The sequence below is a fragment of the Armigeres subalbatus genome, chromosome 1, assembly GCF_024139115.2.
Source record: "Armigeres subalbatus isolate Guangzhou_Male chromosome 1, GZ_Asu_2, whole genome shotgun sequence".
NCBI classification, from domain to species: Eukaryota; Metazoa; Arthropoda; class Insecta; order Diptera; family Culicidae; genus Armigeres; species Armigeres subalbatus.
This window is the reverse complement of record NC_085139.1, coordinates 219,525,850-219,542,602: the sequence shown is the minus strand read 5'-3', so window position 1 is coordinate 219,542,602 and position 16,753 is coordinate 219,525,850. Positions and strand designations below refer to the sequence as shown.

General features: G+C 38.4%; 1 protein-coding gene and 2 long non-coding RNA genes across 6 annotated transcripts in view; 2 read left to right on the top strand and 1 right to left on the bottom strand.

Annotated features, from left to right (window-relative positions):
• The first annotated feature begins 2,450 nt into the window (after nucleotides 1-2,450).
• Nucleotides 2,451-3,531, top strand: LOC134211155 (uncharacterized). Its single transcript, XR_009978949.1, has 3 exons — nucleotides 2,451-2,591; nucleotides 2,648-2,942; nucleotides 3,003-3,531. It is a non-coding gene; the product is annotated as an uncharacterized LOC134211155 (long non-coding RNA).
• An 8,463-nt stretch (nucleotides 3,532-11,994) lies between these two features.
• LOC134211148 (uncharacterized) lies at nucleotides 11,995-12,786 on the bottom strand. The gene is made up of 4 exons (XR_009978947.1): nucleotides 12,666-12,786; nucleotides 12,463-12,568; nucleotides 12,272-12,369; nucleotides 11,995-12,184 (listed from the first exon to the last, which is right to left on the bottom strand). It is a non-coding gene; the product is annotated as an uncharacterized LOC134211148 (long non-coding RNA).
• A 1,532-nt stretch (nucleotides 12,787-14,318) lies between these two features.
• The window catches only part of LOC134205783 (speckle-type POZ protein-like), a 40,472-nt gene continuing 38,037 nt past the window's right edge, over nucleotides 14,319-16,753 (top strand). For all 4 annotated transcript variants that reach the window (XM_062681370.1, XM_062681369.1, XM_062681376.1 and 1 more), the window contains exon 1: nucleotides 14,319-14,453. The gene's annotated coding sequence lies outside the window, so the exon portion shown is untranslated. The remainder of the gene's footprint in view (nucleotides 14,454-16,753) is intronic.

Below are 16,753 nucleotides of genomic sequence, written 5' to 3'. Positions count from 1 at the left end.
TCCGGTAGTTCCTTCACGAATTCCTCCAGCAGTTCTTCCAAGAACTCCTCCAGAAGTTTTGATAGAAATTCTTCCGAAAGTTCCCCCAGGAATTCCTGCGGAAGCTTCTTCAGGGATCCCTTCGAAAGTTCCTCCATGAATTCCTTCGGAAGTTTGTTTAGGAATTCTTCTGGAAGACTTTCCAAGAATGTTGTCGAAAGATTCTACAAAAATGCGTCTGGAAGCAAACTATGAAATTCTTCTGGTATTTCCTTCAGGATTTCTTTCGAAAATTTCTGCAGCATTACCTCAAGAAGCTCCTTCAAGAATTCCTCCGGAAGTTTCTTCAGATTTTTTTTTCAGGAATTCCACCGGAAATTCCTCCAGACATTCCTCAGGAATATCCTTCAGCAATTCATCAGGAAAATCCTTCAGGAATTCATCCAGAAAATCCATCCGGAATTAATCCTGAAGTTTCTACAGAAATTCCTTCTCAAGTTCCTCCAAGAATTCCTCCTGAAAATCCTCCAGCAATTCCTTTATAAGTTCCTTCAGAAATTTCACCGGAAGTTCCTTTAATAAATCTTTTGGGAGTTTCAACAGGAATTCCTATGGAAATTTCTTCCGCAGTCTTCCAGAAGTAATTAGAAGCTCCATCCAGAAGAAATGCGTATAAGTAATAAAAAGCTCCATCCGGAAGTTGCTCCAGGAATTTATCCGGATGTTCCCTGGATGTTTCTTCAAGAACTTCACGGTAAGTTTTGAATCCCTCCAACGAATTTTTTTGAAAAGAAACTTGGAAATATTCCACGTGGAAATTCAGTTAGATAATCCGGTGGAGTTTTGATCAAAGACTCAGTAGAAAATCCAGGGAAAACTCTGTCTTGTGAAAATTTTACAGAATATTCTCTTGAGTTCTGACAATTTGAATGTAAAAAAAAAAAACATTATTCTACATCAGTAAAACAAGGAGATTATTGAATTTACATACGTATTGGAAATAGAGGTAATAAACTATAGAGGAAGATTGTCGCTGTAGTCACTGGCGAAACATCTTTTGCTGGCGAGGATAGGGCACTAAATGTCAATAAAGGAAAAATCAGTACGTTTTGACAGATAGGTACCCAACATGTTTGGGGACGATAACAATGGGAACCGCAGCGACAATAGTCCTCTATAGTTTATTACCTCTATTGTATTGGATTTTGAAATTTCTCGCTGATAATCATAATTTTAATATTGAAGACATTTGAAGACATTTTTAAACTACTGAGAAGACATTTGAAAATATCATCTGGCATCCCTGTTTCTATCTTTCTCGCGTCTCGGCTCGACTCACGCACGAAACGAAGTCACGATTCACACTGAGAAACCAAACTATCCAAAATCGAGTGTGAAAGTATTCAAAATTGAGTATTTTACTAATACTGTCTTTTTGGATTGTTTGTAATTTACATTGTTGAGTAATTATTACTTAATTTGGGGGTGATCTCCAAAAACTCGCCTTGAGTTGTTGCTTTCCATTAAGATACCCAAAGCGAAGTGTTGACCTTTCACTTCAGTTTGGCTGAAAAAACACTTTGCAAATCAGTCAGGAAACATGTTCCGCACAGTGTTTGCTGGAAAATATTTTGCTTTCTGCGGAATTAAATAAGTAAAGCCTTCGGTAAAACCCGAGGAAAACCAACCAAGTTCACGGGTAAGTACACAGAAAGAAAAAACACTAGTAAAATTAGAAAAACCATTGGTAAATTTAGAACAATGCGTAGGTTCTTTTTCGTAGCGCGTCTCTGATGTTCAGTGCACAAGTTGATCAACTTTTGTTTTCAAAGCGTTTCAAAGTTAATCATCCGTTCCAAAATTAAAAGTTTAAACTTTTAGAAATGAAACTGTAGAACTGTCGAACCGAAATTGTTACCATTGACGAATACATAGACCTAAATGTCCGGTACAAAGCCATCAGAAAATCGGGCACCATGTCTTCTTCTTCATTTTGTAGAAAATACCCCTCGTGGGTGACGAATTACATTATACATAAATATTTTACGAGCGCTGACTTACCCCTCTTGACGTTTTGACAGTTTGTCTGTTTGTTTTTCTGCCTTTCTGCCTCACCTTGCGACGTCGTTTCGGTTTTGCATCGTGCACAAATATTAATCCAAGATAACATTTTCAAAACGACTTGTTCATTGTAAACAAAGATTCAAACGACGATTTGACGAATATGTTTGCTCTCCCACGCAAACCAGTACCATCAATAGGTAGATGAAGGTTTCCGCCACCTGTTGATGGTGTTGGTTTGCGTGGAGAGCTATCCGATTCGTCAAATCGTCGTTTGAATCTTTGTTTACAAAACAAGATAAGACGTTTTGAGAATTTTGTCTTGAATCCGTATCGAAAACATTACATGAGCGTGAGTTCGACCGTTTTGGTGCCATCAAAAGATCGAATATAACAAAGGGACACCAGGCCTACATTCTGTACGATTATATTGATGCTGCTACGGCTGCTGTGAAGGAAATGCGTATGCACCGATTCACGAGCAGCTACCGAAGGCCGCCATCAAGCACTGTCGACGTTTACCCTGTCACCACCATAGCGGCTCCGGTAATGTAAGTAAAGTCAGATGTTTATTTTGATGATTTATTCATAAGTTCATCACTTATAGGTAGTTGTTCCCTCGTCGAATCGGGTTGCGAAATGCTGGAACTGATACTAACCGTCAAGTCGGAAAGCCCCAGGAAAACGAGGACGGAATCTCGGGCCACTGGAAGGGAAGACCAGTCACCCCCGCCAGCCAACGATAGGTCCCTCCATCAGGACAATCCAACAAACTGATTTTTCATGCATCCACCGAAGGCCGCATAAACTGCCGTCATCCGGTACTGGCTCGACTTTTCCCCTGTCACTATTCCTAGCGGTTCCGTCGTCGGCTAGGTTGCGGAATGTTTTTTCTGCGGCAGGTACGTAATTTGTGATTTAATAATGATATAAAAATCCTGATGATTATAACATATTTTCAGGTCAATGAAAAAGACAAACCTCCGCAACCAAAAAAAAAAACAGCAGGAGACATAATCTCGTGTGACGGAACGATTGCCGTAAGCTTGAGAACCGGGTGGAAACGGATCTACTCGAGGAACTCGACTTTAAGGGCCGGATGGAACTGTACTCCCAGTCTGGTAAATCCGTGAAGTTATCAAGCGCTAGAACACTTGGACACTGCGGAAGGTGGCCTCGTCGTAGGAGTCTGGCGAGCAACGAAAGGAGTCAAGCAGAATATATTGAGCACGATTATGCTGGTACCACCAACGTATTCATCATTGGTTATACGCAACCACCGGACGACAGTAGCAATGGACATTAGTGCACACAATTATCACATGGATTACAACCGCTACGTAGACTGACCGATACACCACCAGCACAACTATCGCAATAATGTTAACGGCGGTTATGAAATGATGAACAGCAAGGATATGGCACTGGACTTCGGTACTGTTCAAGACACACAATGAGCATATAAATGCAATAATTATTTTTAAATAAATATGTGAATTTTATTGAAATTGAAAATGCACAAATCTTGTTATTTCGAAAGTTTCATTGTTGATTCTAATATAAAAGGCACATTTAGTTTTAAAAAGAAAATGTTATTTTAAAAAGTTAAATTAACGTTGTTTTGAGAGAAAACTGTTATTTTAAAAGGTTGGCTCTAGTTGAAGTACATATCAAAGTAACATTTTTACAATTGTTATTTCAACAATGTTATACTTTCTACTGAAAATCACTAACTGATTTTCTTAATTTTACCAACGATTCTTTCATTGTTACCAACAATTTTTTTTTGTGTTCCATGGGTTCCTGTTAGGGGCACCGGATCGTCGTATTCGTATCGATTTTGCTGATAACGGAACAACACCATCGTTCTCGAAGAGCAGTGGTAGATTAGTTGGTTGGTTGCTTGATTTGTTAGTTGGTAGAATGATTGATTGATTGGTTGATTGCTGCTTGATTTGTTAGTTGGTAGAACTGTTGAATGGTTGATAGTTGGTTGGTTGCCTGACTGGTTGATTGATTGTTGGTCGGCTGGTTAGTTGATTAGTTGTTTTGTTATTTGGTTAATTGGTTGGTTATTTGATTGATAGGTTGCTTGACTGGTTGGTTGATTGGTTTCTTGATTAGTTGGTCGGCTGGTTAGTTGATTAGTTGTTTTGTTGGTTGCTTGGATGGCTAATTGGTTGTTTGCTTGATTGATTGATTAGTTGGTTGGTTGCTTGATTATTGGTTGGTTGGTTGATTGGTAGCATGCTTGAATGGATGGTCGTTTGGTTGATTAGTAATTTGGTTTATGGGTTGCTGCTCGATTTGTTAGTTTGTAGAATGGTTGGTTGCTTGGTTGATTGGTAGCTTGCATTAATTGTTGGTTGCTTGATTGTTGGTTGGTTGCTTAACTGGTTGATTGGTTGGTTGCTTGATTGGTTAGTCGGCTGGTTAGTTGATTAATTGTTTTGTTGGTTGCTTGGTTGATTGGTTAATTAGTTAATTGGTAGCTTGCTTGAATGGTTGGTTGTTTGATTAGTTAGTTGATTGATAAGTTGGTTATTTGGTTAGTTGGTTGCTGCTTGATTTGTTAGTTGGAAGAATGGTTGATTGGTTGGTTTCTTTTTTGTTTATTGATTACTTGATTGGTTGGTAATTTGGTTGATTGGTTGCTTGACTGATTGATTGATTGGTTGGTCGGCTCGTTAGTTTATATGTTGTTTTGTTGGTTGCTTGAATGGTTGATTAGTTGGTTGGTTGAATGATTGCTTGGTTGATTGGTAGCTTGCTTGAATGGTGGGTTGCTTGATTGCTTGGTTGATTGGTAGTTTGCTTGAATGGTTGGTTATTTGATTGATTGCTGCTTGATTTGTTAGATGGTAGAATAATTGATTGGTTGGTTGATTGCTTGCTTGATTGGTTGGTCGGCTGGTTTGTTGATTAGTTGTTTTGTTGGTTGATTGGTTGCTTGATTGGTGGCTTGCTTGATTGGTTGGTTGTTGGAATCGTTGACTAGTTAATTATTCAGTTGATTGGTTGATTGATTAGTTGATTGGTTGATTAGTTGGTTGGTTGATTGTTGGTCGGTTGCTTGATGGGTTGATTAGTTGTTTTGTTGATTGCTTGATTGGTAGATTAGTTGGTTGGTTGCTTGATTTGTTAGTTGATAGAATGATTGATTGATTGTTTGGTTGCTGCTTGATTTGTTAGTTGGTAGAACTGTTGAATGGTTTATAGTTGGTTGGTTGCTTGACTGGTTGATTGATTGTTGGTCGGCTGGTTAGTTGATTAGTTGTTTTGTTAGTTTCTTGGTTGATTGGTTAATAAGTTGATTGCTAGGTTGCTTGATTGGTTAGTTATTTGGTTGATGGGTTGGTTGGTTGCTGCTTGATTTGTTAGTTGGTAGAATGGTTGATTGGATGGTTGCTTCATTGTTGGTTGATTGATTGATTGGTTGGTAATTTGGTTGATTGGTTGCTAGACTGGTTGATTATTTGGTTGCTTGATTGGCTGGTCGGCTGGTTATTGATATGTTGTTTTGTTCGTTGCTTCAATGGTTGCTTGGTTGGTTGATTAGTTGATTCGTTGCTTGATTGATTGGTAGCTTGCTTGAATTGCTGATTGCTGGATTAGCCAATCAAGCAACCAATCAACAAAAAAACCAACCAACCACCCAACAAACAAAGAAGCAATCAACCAACCAATTAAGCAACCAGCCAACTATCAAGGAACCAACTAATCAACAGTTCTACCAACTAACTAATCAAGCATATTCAACCAATCAATCAATCAATCAACTTATCAACCAATCAAGAAACCAAAAAAAAACAACTAATCAACCAATTGATTGTTGGTTGGTTGCCAATCCAACCAACCAATCAGGTTATTTGATTGATTGGTTGGTTGCCTGGTTGATTGATTGGTTGGTCGGCTGGTTAGTTGATACTGTTTTGTTCAACCGTTCAAGACGAGTTTAGGACTCTCCATTTAATTCCACCAATTATTTTGATATCTTTGCAGATACGTATTTCGACCACAGCTGTGTGGTCGTATTCAGTGTCTCGTACTTGACTCGATTGTTTTGTTGCTTGCTTGATTAGTTCGTAGGTTGGATAATTGATTGGTTGATTGGTTGGTTGATTGATTGGTTGGTTATTTGGTTCATCGGTTGATTGGTTGCTGCTTGATTTGTTAGTTGGTAGAATGGTTGATTGGTTGGTTGCTTATTTGGTTGATTAGCTTGTTGGTTGATTGGTTGATTAGTTAGTTGGTTGATTGGTTGCTTGCTTAATTGGTTGGATGCTTGATTGGTTGGTTGGTTGGTTGCTTGATTGCTTGGTTGATTATTTGGTTGATTGCTGCTTGATTTGTTAGTTGGTAGTATGGTTGATTGGTTGGTTGCTTAATAGGTTGATTGATTGGTTAGTAATCTGGTTAGTTGATTAGTTGTTTTGCTATATTAGTTGATTGCTAGATTGGTTGGTTAGTTGATTGGTTGGTTATTTATTTGATTGGTTGTTTGATTGGTTATTGGTTGGTTGCTTGATTGGTTGATTAGCTGGTTGGTTGCTTGATTGCTTGGTTGATTGGCAGCTTGCTTGAATTGTTGGTTGCTTTATTGTTGGTTGGTTTGCTTTACTGGTTGATTGGTTAATTGCTTGATTGGTTAGTCGGCTGGTTAGTTGATTGGTTGTTTGGTTGGTTGCTTGGTTGATTGGTTAATAAGTTGATTGATAGCTTGCTTGAATGGTTAGTTGATTGATTGGTTAGTTATTTGGTTGATGGGTTGGTTGATTGCTGCTTGATTTGTTAGATGGTAGAATGGTTGATTGGTTGGTTGCTTCATTGTTGGTTGATTGATTGATTGGTTGGTAATTTGGTTGCTTGGTTGATTGGCTCGTCGGCTGGTTAGTTGATATGTTGTTTTGTGGGTTGCTTGGTTGGTTGATTAGTTGAGTCGTTGCTTGATTGATTGGTAGCTTGCGTGAATGGCTGATTGCTGGATTATCCAATCAAGCAACCAATCAACTAAATAACCAACAAACAATGAAGCAACCAGCCAACTATCAAGGAACCAACTAATCAACAGTTCTACCAACTAACAAATCAAGCAACAACCAACCAATCAATCAATCAATCAACTAATCAACCAATCAAGAAACCAAAAAACAACTAATCAACCAATCAGCCGACCAACCATTCAATCAAACGGTAAAGCAACCCATCAACCAAATAACCAACCAATTAAGCTACCAACCAACTAATCCAGCTATCAGCCATTCAAGCAAGCTACCAATCAAGCAACGAATCAACTAATCAACCAACCAAGCAACCATTGAAGCAACCAACAACCGAACTAATGAACCAACGAGCCGACCAACCAATCAATCAACCAGTCAAGCAAACCAATCAACCAAATTATCAACCAATCAAGGAATCAATAAAAAAGCAACCAAGCAATCAACCATTCTTCCAACTAACAAATCAAGCAGCAAACCAACCAACCAACTAACCAACGAATCAATCAACTAACTAATCAAACAACCAACCATTCAAGCAAGCTACCAATCAACTTAATAACCAATCAACCCATCAACCAACAAAACAACTAACCAATCAAGCAACCAATCAATCAACCAGTCAAGCAACCAACCAACAATCAAGCAACCAACGAATCACCAATCAAACAACCAATCAACTAAATAACCAACCAATCCAGCAATCAACTTATTAACCAATCAACCAAGCAGCCAACAAAACAACTAATCAACTAACCAGCCTACTAACCAATCAATCAACCTGTCAAGCAACCAACCAATCAACCATACTACCAACTAACAAATCAAACAGCAATCAACCAAATAATCAACCAAGCAATCAAGCAACCAACCAACTAATCAAGCAACCAACCAACCAACCAATCAAGCAACCAATCAACTAAATAACCACAACCAATCAATCAAGTAAAGCAACCAATCAACCAAACAAGTAACCAACCATCAATCAATTAACTAATCCAGCAACCAACCAATCAAGCAAGCTACCAATCAAACAACTAACTGATCAACCAATCAACCAACAAGCTAATCAACCAAATAAGCAACCATCCAATCAACCATTCAAGCATCCAACAAACCAACTAATCAACTAACCAGCCGACCAACCAATCAATCAATCAATCAAGCAACAAATCAACCAAATAACCTACTAATCAATCAATTAGGCAACTAATTAACCAATTAAGCAAATAACAATTCAACCAACTAACAAATCAAGCAACCAACCAACCAACCAGTCAACCAATCAAGCAACCAAATAAGCAACCAATCAATCAACTAACAAATCAAGCAACCAACAAGCTAATCAACCAAATAAGCAACCAACCAATCAACCATTCAAGCAACCAACAAAACAACTAATCAACTAGCCAGCCGACCAAGCATTCAATCAACCAGTAAAGCAAACAATCAATTAATCCAGCAATCAGCCGTTCAGGCAAGCTACCAATCTACCAAACAATCAAGCAACCAACCAACTAATAATCAACCAAGCAACCATTGAAACAACCAACAAAACAACATATGAACTAACCAGCCGACCAACCAATCAAGCAACTAATCAATCAACCAGTCAAGCAACCAATGAACCAAATAACCTTATTAGTTGGTAAGATTGAGAACCAATCAACAATCAAGCAACCAACCAACCAAACAACCATTCTACCACCTAACAAATCAAGCAGCAACCAATCAACCGATCAACCAAATAACCAACCAATCAATCAAGCAATCTACCAATCAACCAATCAATTATTCAACCAACGAACTAATCAAGCAAGCAACAAAACAGTCGAGTACGAGACACTGAATACGACCACACAGTTGTGGTCGAAATACGTATCTCAAAGATATCAAAATAATGGTAATAAAACTCGTCTTAGACGGTTGAACAAAACAGTATCAACTAACCAGCCGACCAACCAATCAATCAACCAGTCAAGCAACCAATCAATCATATAACCTGATTGGTTGGTTGGATTGGCAACCAACTAATAATCAAGCAACCAACCAATCAACCATTCTTCCAACTAACAAATCAAGCTGCAACCAACCAACCAAATAACCAACGAATCAAGCAACCAACCATTCAAGCAAGCTACCAATCAACTTATTAACTAATCAACCAAGCAACCAACAAAACAAATAATCAACTAACCAGCCGACTAACCAATCAATCAATCTGTCAAGCAACCAACCAATCAATCATACCATACTACCAACTAACAAATCAAGCAGCAGCCAACCAAATAATCAACCAACCAATCAAGTAACCAACCAGTCAAACAAGCTACCAATCTACCAAGCAATCAAGCATCAAGTCGATTGATGTATAACAATATGGATCGTCGGGCCTCTCAACAAAAGTTCGTTTTGAAGTGATCTTAAAATAGGTATGTATTCGTAATCATTACGGTAATTTATTACACATTTATTTATTTATTCAGAACAAAAAGATTCATATTTATATATTTATTTCCATAAACAAGTTTATTATCCATATATCAATTTATTATTAATAAAAAATGTTAGTTGAGAAAAGGAACGAGCCCCTCTCTGTTCAGAAACACTGGGTGATATGGATAACGCGACCAGACTAATCCGCTTTTTGAGGATCCGTTAGAGGACGTTAGAGCAACGAATTAACCAATCAAGCAACTAACCATTCAACCAACAAAGCAACCAATCAATCAAATAACTAACGAATCAAGTAACCAGCTAACCAATCAAGCAACTAACCATTCAACCAACAAAGCAACCAATCAATCAAATAACTAACGAATCAAGTAACCAGCTAACCAATCGAGCAACCTACTATTCAAGCCCACTTCCAATCAATCAAGCAACAAAATAATCAATCAACCAACCAATAAACCATTTAAGCAAGCTACCAATGAACTAGTGGGCCCTCCTTAGCCGTGCGGTAAGACGCGCGGCTACAAAGCAAGACCATGCTGAGGGTGGCTGGGTTCGATTCCCGGTGCCGGTCTAGGTAATTTTCGGATTGGAAATTGTCTCGACTTCCTTGGGCATAAAAGAATCATCGTGCTAGCCTCATGATATACGAATGCTAAAATGGTAACCTGGCTTAGAAACCTCGCAGTTAATAACTGTGGAAGTGCTTAATGAACACTAAGCTGTGAGTCGGCTCTGTCCCAGTGTGGGGATGTAATGCCAATAAGAAGAAGACCAATGAACTAACCAACCAATAAGCATCTAATCAATCAACCAACCCACCAATCAAGCAACCAACCATTCAAGCTAGCTACCAATAAACCAAGCAAACAATGTACCAAGCAATCAACTAATCCACCATTCAAGCAACCAACAAAACAACTAACCAGCCGACTTACCAATCAACCAATCAAGCAACCAATCATTCAACCATTCAAGCCGGAGGGGATTCTTTCGGGAATCCTGGGGAAATTCATTCGGGATTATTCTTTAAAACGAGATAGTTTTTTTTCTCTGTACAATTCCTGAGCGTTTCTAAATTCCTTCCAATATCAATAAACCTAACTGCCAGCGGTTCCTTTTCGTGCTTTCCGATAAATTGCACACGCAAAACAACAAATTTACTTCGTTCCTGTTGGTGCAGGACATTCGAATCGTGCGTTTACTGTTGGAGTTGGTAGTAAGTCTTTGCAGGAAAGTTTTGCCGATTACGTTGGTGAGTCGCCTACGTTGGTTCCGGCAATGGCATATGTCGTACTGTTACGGGATTGGATTGACCCGAGTGGGAAATCGATCGCGATGGAATATTCCTGGGAAATGCAACCGGTTGTCTGGAATAATTAACGGCTGGTGTAAGACTATTGAGATTCACCATGGTGTTATCCGTGATGGCATTTGTCTTTTCCGTCGAGGACGTCTTCTCGTACAGCGCCGTGGACCGCCTTGGCATCATGCCGCCGGCACTGGGCCCAACCGTCCGGTTGCCGTTGCCGGGGTCGAACTGGTGCTACGCGGTTTCGCCGGGCTGGAGATCGATGAATTATCTGCCGATGTGAATGGTTTTGAGCGGTTTGTTTATGCTCGACGCCGGCCTCTGGTTTTGTGCGGCTAATCTGGCAGTGTTCTCCTTCTTCTGTCGTTTGAAATTACTGCTAACTGACATCCGTTCCGAGATGCCACTGCTGGCCTTCGAGCTGTGATTATTACTGCCGGAGTTGTCAACCGCCGTGGGACCGGGCCCAATGGCTGCCGATGCATCGCGTTGTTGCCACCGCCACCAGGCAGCGGTCACTGCTGCTGTCGGTCCGACACGTTAGGTTACACTGCCACTGGAGGCTCGTTTGATAGGTTTTGTGCTCGATGCAGATATTAACATTATACTTCGATGCACACCTCGGTACCTGGGACTTTGCTCTTGGGGTAGCTAGCGGCGGCACCCTCATTGCCGGCGATATTACGTAGTGACAGAGACGATCCGGGCCGGGAGCCGTCGGACTCAGGGTCCGTACTCTTTCTTCCGAGTAGCAGATAAATGGACAAAACATCAACAACGCTCACGACAAGCAAACACTTTGTTTAAATAAAATGAATAAAATCAACCGAAAAGTTGTGCGACACGCGAGGGAAAAACATTGAACTGTCATGACAGATGATGTCATGATGCAATATACTCTGATCGTAGCCAAAAACATATCAGAGGTAAACAAAATGAAAATGACAACTGTTGTCAAACTGACGTGGTTCGAATTGAGGGCTTCTCAATGGTCGAGTGATTGTAATAATTGTAATCCGTCACTCCCCAGGGGGTATATAGTGGTGCCCGGAAAATGGCCACCCCTCCGTCTATGTATTCGTCAATGTTGTTACACTGTTAAAAATAAAAGTTGTTTTCCCCTCCTAAACTAAAATTTTAGTACATTTTATTTAACTTTCATATTTTTCATTCCATTTAATCAAGTCATTTTTTTTTTTCAAACATGTTTTATTTAATATCGATTTGAGTTTACTTGTTTATTTCAAACAAGATTTAAACACTGTTTAATAAAAATACATCGATACCAGGGTAGTTTTATCGGGAAACGGTGAAGCTGTTGGCATCTGCTAAACCAGGCATTCTCTCGGGTATTCCATTTTATTCGTCGTTTTTTTATCTATCCAAGGAATAAATTAAATATTTAGAATTTTAAGCTCATAGGTCAATAAATTTTGCTATGGCTGGGAACTGCCTGGAGACGTACCTTGAGCTGTAGGCTTATTTACTTAGTACATCTTTTGTGATTACGTTTCGCTCACTGCTGACCAACTGGCCTTCTCATCCGCCATCAACCGTTCCGCTCTGAAAACATAAGAAAAAAACAAGCATATCAGAATTCATATATTACAATTTTCCCTTTCACTGCCTGAACCAGGTTTTTCACCAGTGTCTTACCTTGTTTTGAGTTTTTCCCTGTTCCAATCGATTGGTCGCCGCCGGAATACCTTGACTTTGTAGCGAAGCAAACGAGCCGGGAATAAGCTCCGTCGAGACGACATATCTAATCAGAGAAAAATAACAGAAATAACATTATTTATTTTGCCTGGGTTTACTCGTGTGAGCATTTTTGAGAGCCTCGCATAAAAACTAAAACGTACCTTCCGATTATAACGATGGCGAGAACAGTAATCAAATAAAGTCAAATTAATTTTGCAACCATCAGCATATAAATATCAGCGACCAGCAAAACAGAAAACTTTTTTTTTTCTGTCAACCGCGACTAATAGACCAGTGTAAGATGACGTAGGTTGACAGTTCACAGAGCTTGTTTACAGGACTTAGTCTCTGGAGCAGCTTCCGGAAAACTGCTTTGCGATTAATTTAGAATATTGATGTTTTTCGTGATTGATTTATGGTAGGAATTAAAGCATATCACTAGAATATTCGGATCAAAATGATTTTGAGCGAAAATTACGGATTTTTATTTCCGGCTGATCGATTTTAATTCTAACACCCTGTGAACAAGCTCTGTGAACTGTTAAATAAGTAAGGTTAAGTCAAGATCTTGCATTGGTCTATGCGACACACACCCAGCAAATCGACTTTGTGACTTTGTGTTTGCGGATAGAGATGTCGCAAATTAATCGATTATTTCGATTAATCGATTAATCGTTGTGATAATCGATTAATTTTGAATCGATTATTACCCAACGACTAATCGATTCAATAATCGAGAAGAATCAACAGTAATCGATTAGTTACTAATCGATTAATCGGGATTTTACGACATCATAAGGATGTCGCAAATTAAGCGATTACTTCGATTAATCGATTCATCGTTGTGATAATCGATTAATTTTAATCGATTACTACCCAACGATTAATCGATTCAATAATCGATAAGAATCGAGAGTAATCGATTAGTTACTAATCGATTAATCGAGATTTTACGACATCTCTATTTGCGGATTTGACAATTTCTTCATTTGCTGCACTGAAAGAAACGCGTTTTAAATTTACAGCTTAACTTGAAGAAAAACACTTTAAAATAAAAGACAACTTTCACTGTAAAAAATACTTTCATTTTAAAGAAAATAGAGCACTTTTTAAATATAAAGTTCAAAATATTTATTAAAATAGTTTTTGTTTTTTGTGTGTAGTACCAGAGAACATTGTATTGTATATCCAATTTCTATGAGTATTGCATTTTCAGCGGAAGTTCGGCACGAAGACTTTATGTAAGAGCAACTGAGAAGCAGAAGAAGCGAGGTGAGCATTTCGATACCGATTTGTTACGATGTATTGCATTTCAGTTTTGAATTATATTACCTGCAGGTCCAACCGTCTTCTGTATATCCGTTTGGATTATTTGGGAATGTGCATACAGGCCAGGAATATGTATGCAGCATGAGGGACCAGATGCAGCCGTTGCGACAGATATTTTATACCGCTGCCGGTTGGGCAAGATCCGGAAATTTTTTTTCTACGTTTCATTCGAGCTGTGTAAAATGTATATATATAGACATTGAAATAAAATAATGATCATTTCACATCAATCGCATAAATAACATTAAACGAAGAAAAACCAAAAAAAATTTAAATTTTCCTGGGGAAATCGATTCTTGATTTTGAGTAATTTTTATTCAAACCGCAGTCTTTTTAGTACAGTTATTTTCACTCAAAATGAAGTCTTTAAAAACTACTTAAAATTAAGTACTTCGCGAAAAACTCAATTTTGAGTTGTTGCACTTAGCTGTCAAATTGAGTGAAAATGACTTAATTTTGGATTGTTTCGAATTTCAGTGCAGTCAGTCAGTTTTCATGTCAGTGATAGGAGGTAACAGGCAGGATTTAATAACAATAAATAATAATCCAAGCGCGTTCAAGTGTGTTTCCGTTCAGATTTATCGTTATTGTGCATATATTAAAATAATCGGTACTGAAAGGTAATTATAAATATTTCAACCCTTCGTAATGTTTTGAATAGCTCGCGATAATCAAATTTCGTCATGACATCATTGAAGCCATTTCAGTAGTTTATTCGCTGAAGTCTGCAAATGACGATTGATTACGGCGGCTTCCACGGTGCTGCTGTTAACAAACAATCTCATAAGCGCACGGAGAACCGAAACAACCCCAACCAAATTAGGGTTATGCCGACATTTCTCACCAACACGAACGCACGGTTCGTGGTGGCAAACAATCCCATTTGATTTTGCCGTGACAGCTGCTCGTGATTGCAAACAAACTTATGAAAGTGTACCACGCATAAAATCGAGAGTGTAGCTTGTTCGAATGGTGGTGTTACCAATACAGGCGCATGTCTCGTGCTTGTTGCTGTCAAATTCTGTTTTGTTTTGGCTTCGGTTTTGATGTGCCGGGTGCGCGTTGGAGTTAGATTTTTTTTATTTAATAAAGGGGGAATGGTAATTGCGCGTTGTTTTAATTCTAGACTGCTTTTTGAATAGGTCCTATGTGTCATTCACATGAATCAGAGTAATCGATGTTCAAAACTTCCTAAAATATAATCAATTGCCATTTAACACAAAAGCATCAAAAGCTTTCAGATAGCACGCCATAAAATTGATAAAAATTGGTATTTTGGATTGTAATTCAAAATCGTCATTTATTACTGCTAAATATTTTGTTTTTTAATAAATTTTATTTTAAGTCGTTTTGAGAATTTATGCGAAAATTCGACCTAATCGATGCGACCTTAAATCAGTAACCATGTTACTTTCGACTAGTATGTTTCTGTCGTTCTGTCAATTTGCATGTTCATGCGACCTGACAGATCGGACCTGTTGATGGTTGTTGTTCTACTTGCGACCCAAAATGTAAACTAAAATATTGTGGTTCCAAGTTGATCTATTTTCCTAAAGTGTACTATAAATTGGATCTGTTATTATTTATTATTCTATCCGTACGGTGGATTTCCTGGCCTCGGTGCATTGCTTTGTGCTACCTATCTGTAAAAAGCCTGTTAAATTGATTTCATCGGACAATTCACGAAGGTAATGTATCAGTATTTTAGTAACTGTAACTTTGCAACGTTTTCATCATCTCATCCATGATATCCGCTTTCAGTAATATCTAAACCAATCGTAATAATGGCCTTCCGGCGTTTGCAGTCGGCGCGGAATATAGTAGCGTTTAAACAGCTATGCGACATCACTTTCCGGACTCTTGCCGTTGCTGAAGAGTAAAATCCCAGACAGATGGAAACCCGGACGGATAGTATATGAAAATATATGGAAAATATGATTCTTCATGCAAGACTGCTCCTACATTACATCCCTTGATGGACATGTCACCGCTCCAATTTTCATCGCAGCTAACAAATTTCAACTCGAAAATTCCTAGACCGGACCCAGCCTTCAGCATGGTCCAGCCTGATCCAACCACCTTCTTGATCTTGGATAGCTCCTCCCAGTGGGGATGTAATGTCAATAAGAAGAAGAAGTTATGTTTTACCTCATTTTTCTTGGTGCATTATGCACTCTAGAGTTCATTATAATTCAATAACCGAATTTAGAAGTAAAATAGACGATTAAATAATTACTTTGTCAAATACTCTGAATCTAAAAAATCAAAATAAACTATGTAGTTATTATGCAGATTTGATAGATTCAATTAAAGTTATAACGGAAGCAGCAGCGGTTTGCTTTATAGAAGTTTTTTGTACTAGATCTTGTTTCGGTTTTAAGCGTGAAACACATTTTGTTTCGGGTGAATATTTCGTAATATTTTTTTTTTTTGATTGAAAAACCATCAGCACAGAGAACAGACATGGAAACCCGATCTAAATATCTTTAAAAACATGAATTATTATTATTTCAGACTAAATAAAGATTGAAATTTGAACAATCTATAGTGGGTGGGTTTAATGTACACCAAATGGAAACATCAATGTGTCAATATGTATTTGAAAGTGCTACCCAGCAAAAAGAAAGAATATAATATATTATCAACGCCTACCTGCATGACTAACTTTGGGAAGATCCATTAATTACGTAACACTAAAATCGAGTATTTTCAACCCCCCCCCCCTCACACTTTGAATGAAACGTCTAAACATTTCGTCACACTTCATTCAACTCCCCTGCCCTCTACATTCAAGGTACCGAACAAACATTTTATGCAAATCCGGCGTATGGTTGAATCATGTTGGTCACAAATGCTGTATGGGCTAACAGCACCCTTAGCGTTCTAATGGGTTAAACACAATTGATATTGTTTAGGTAGT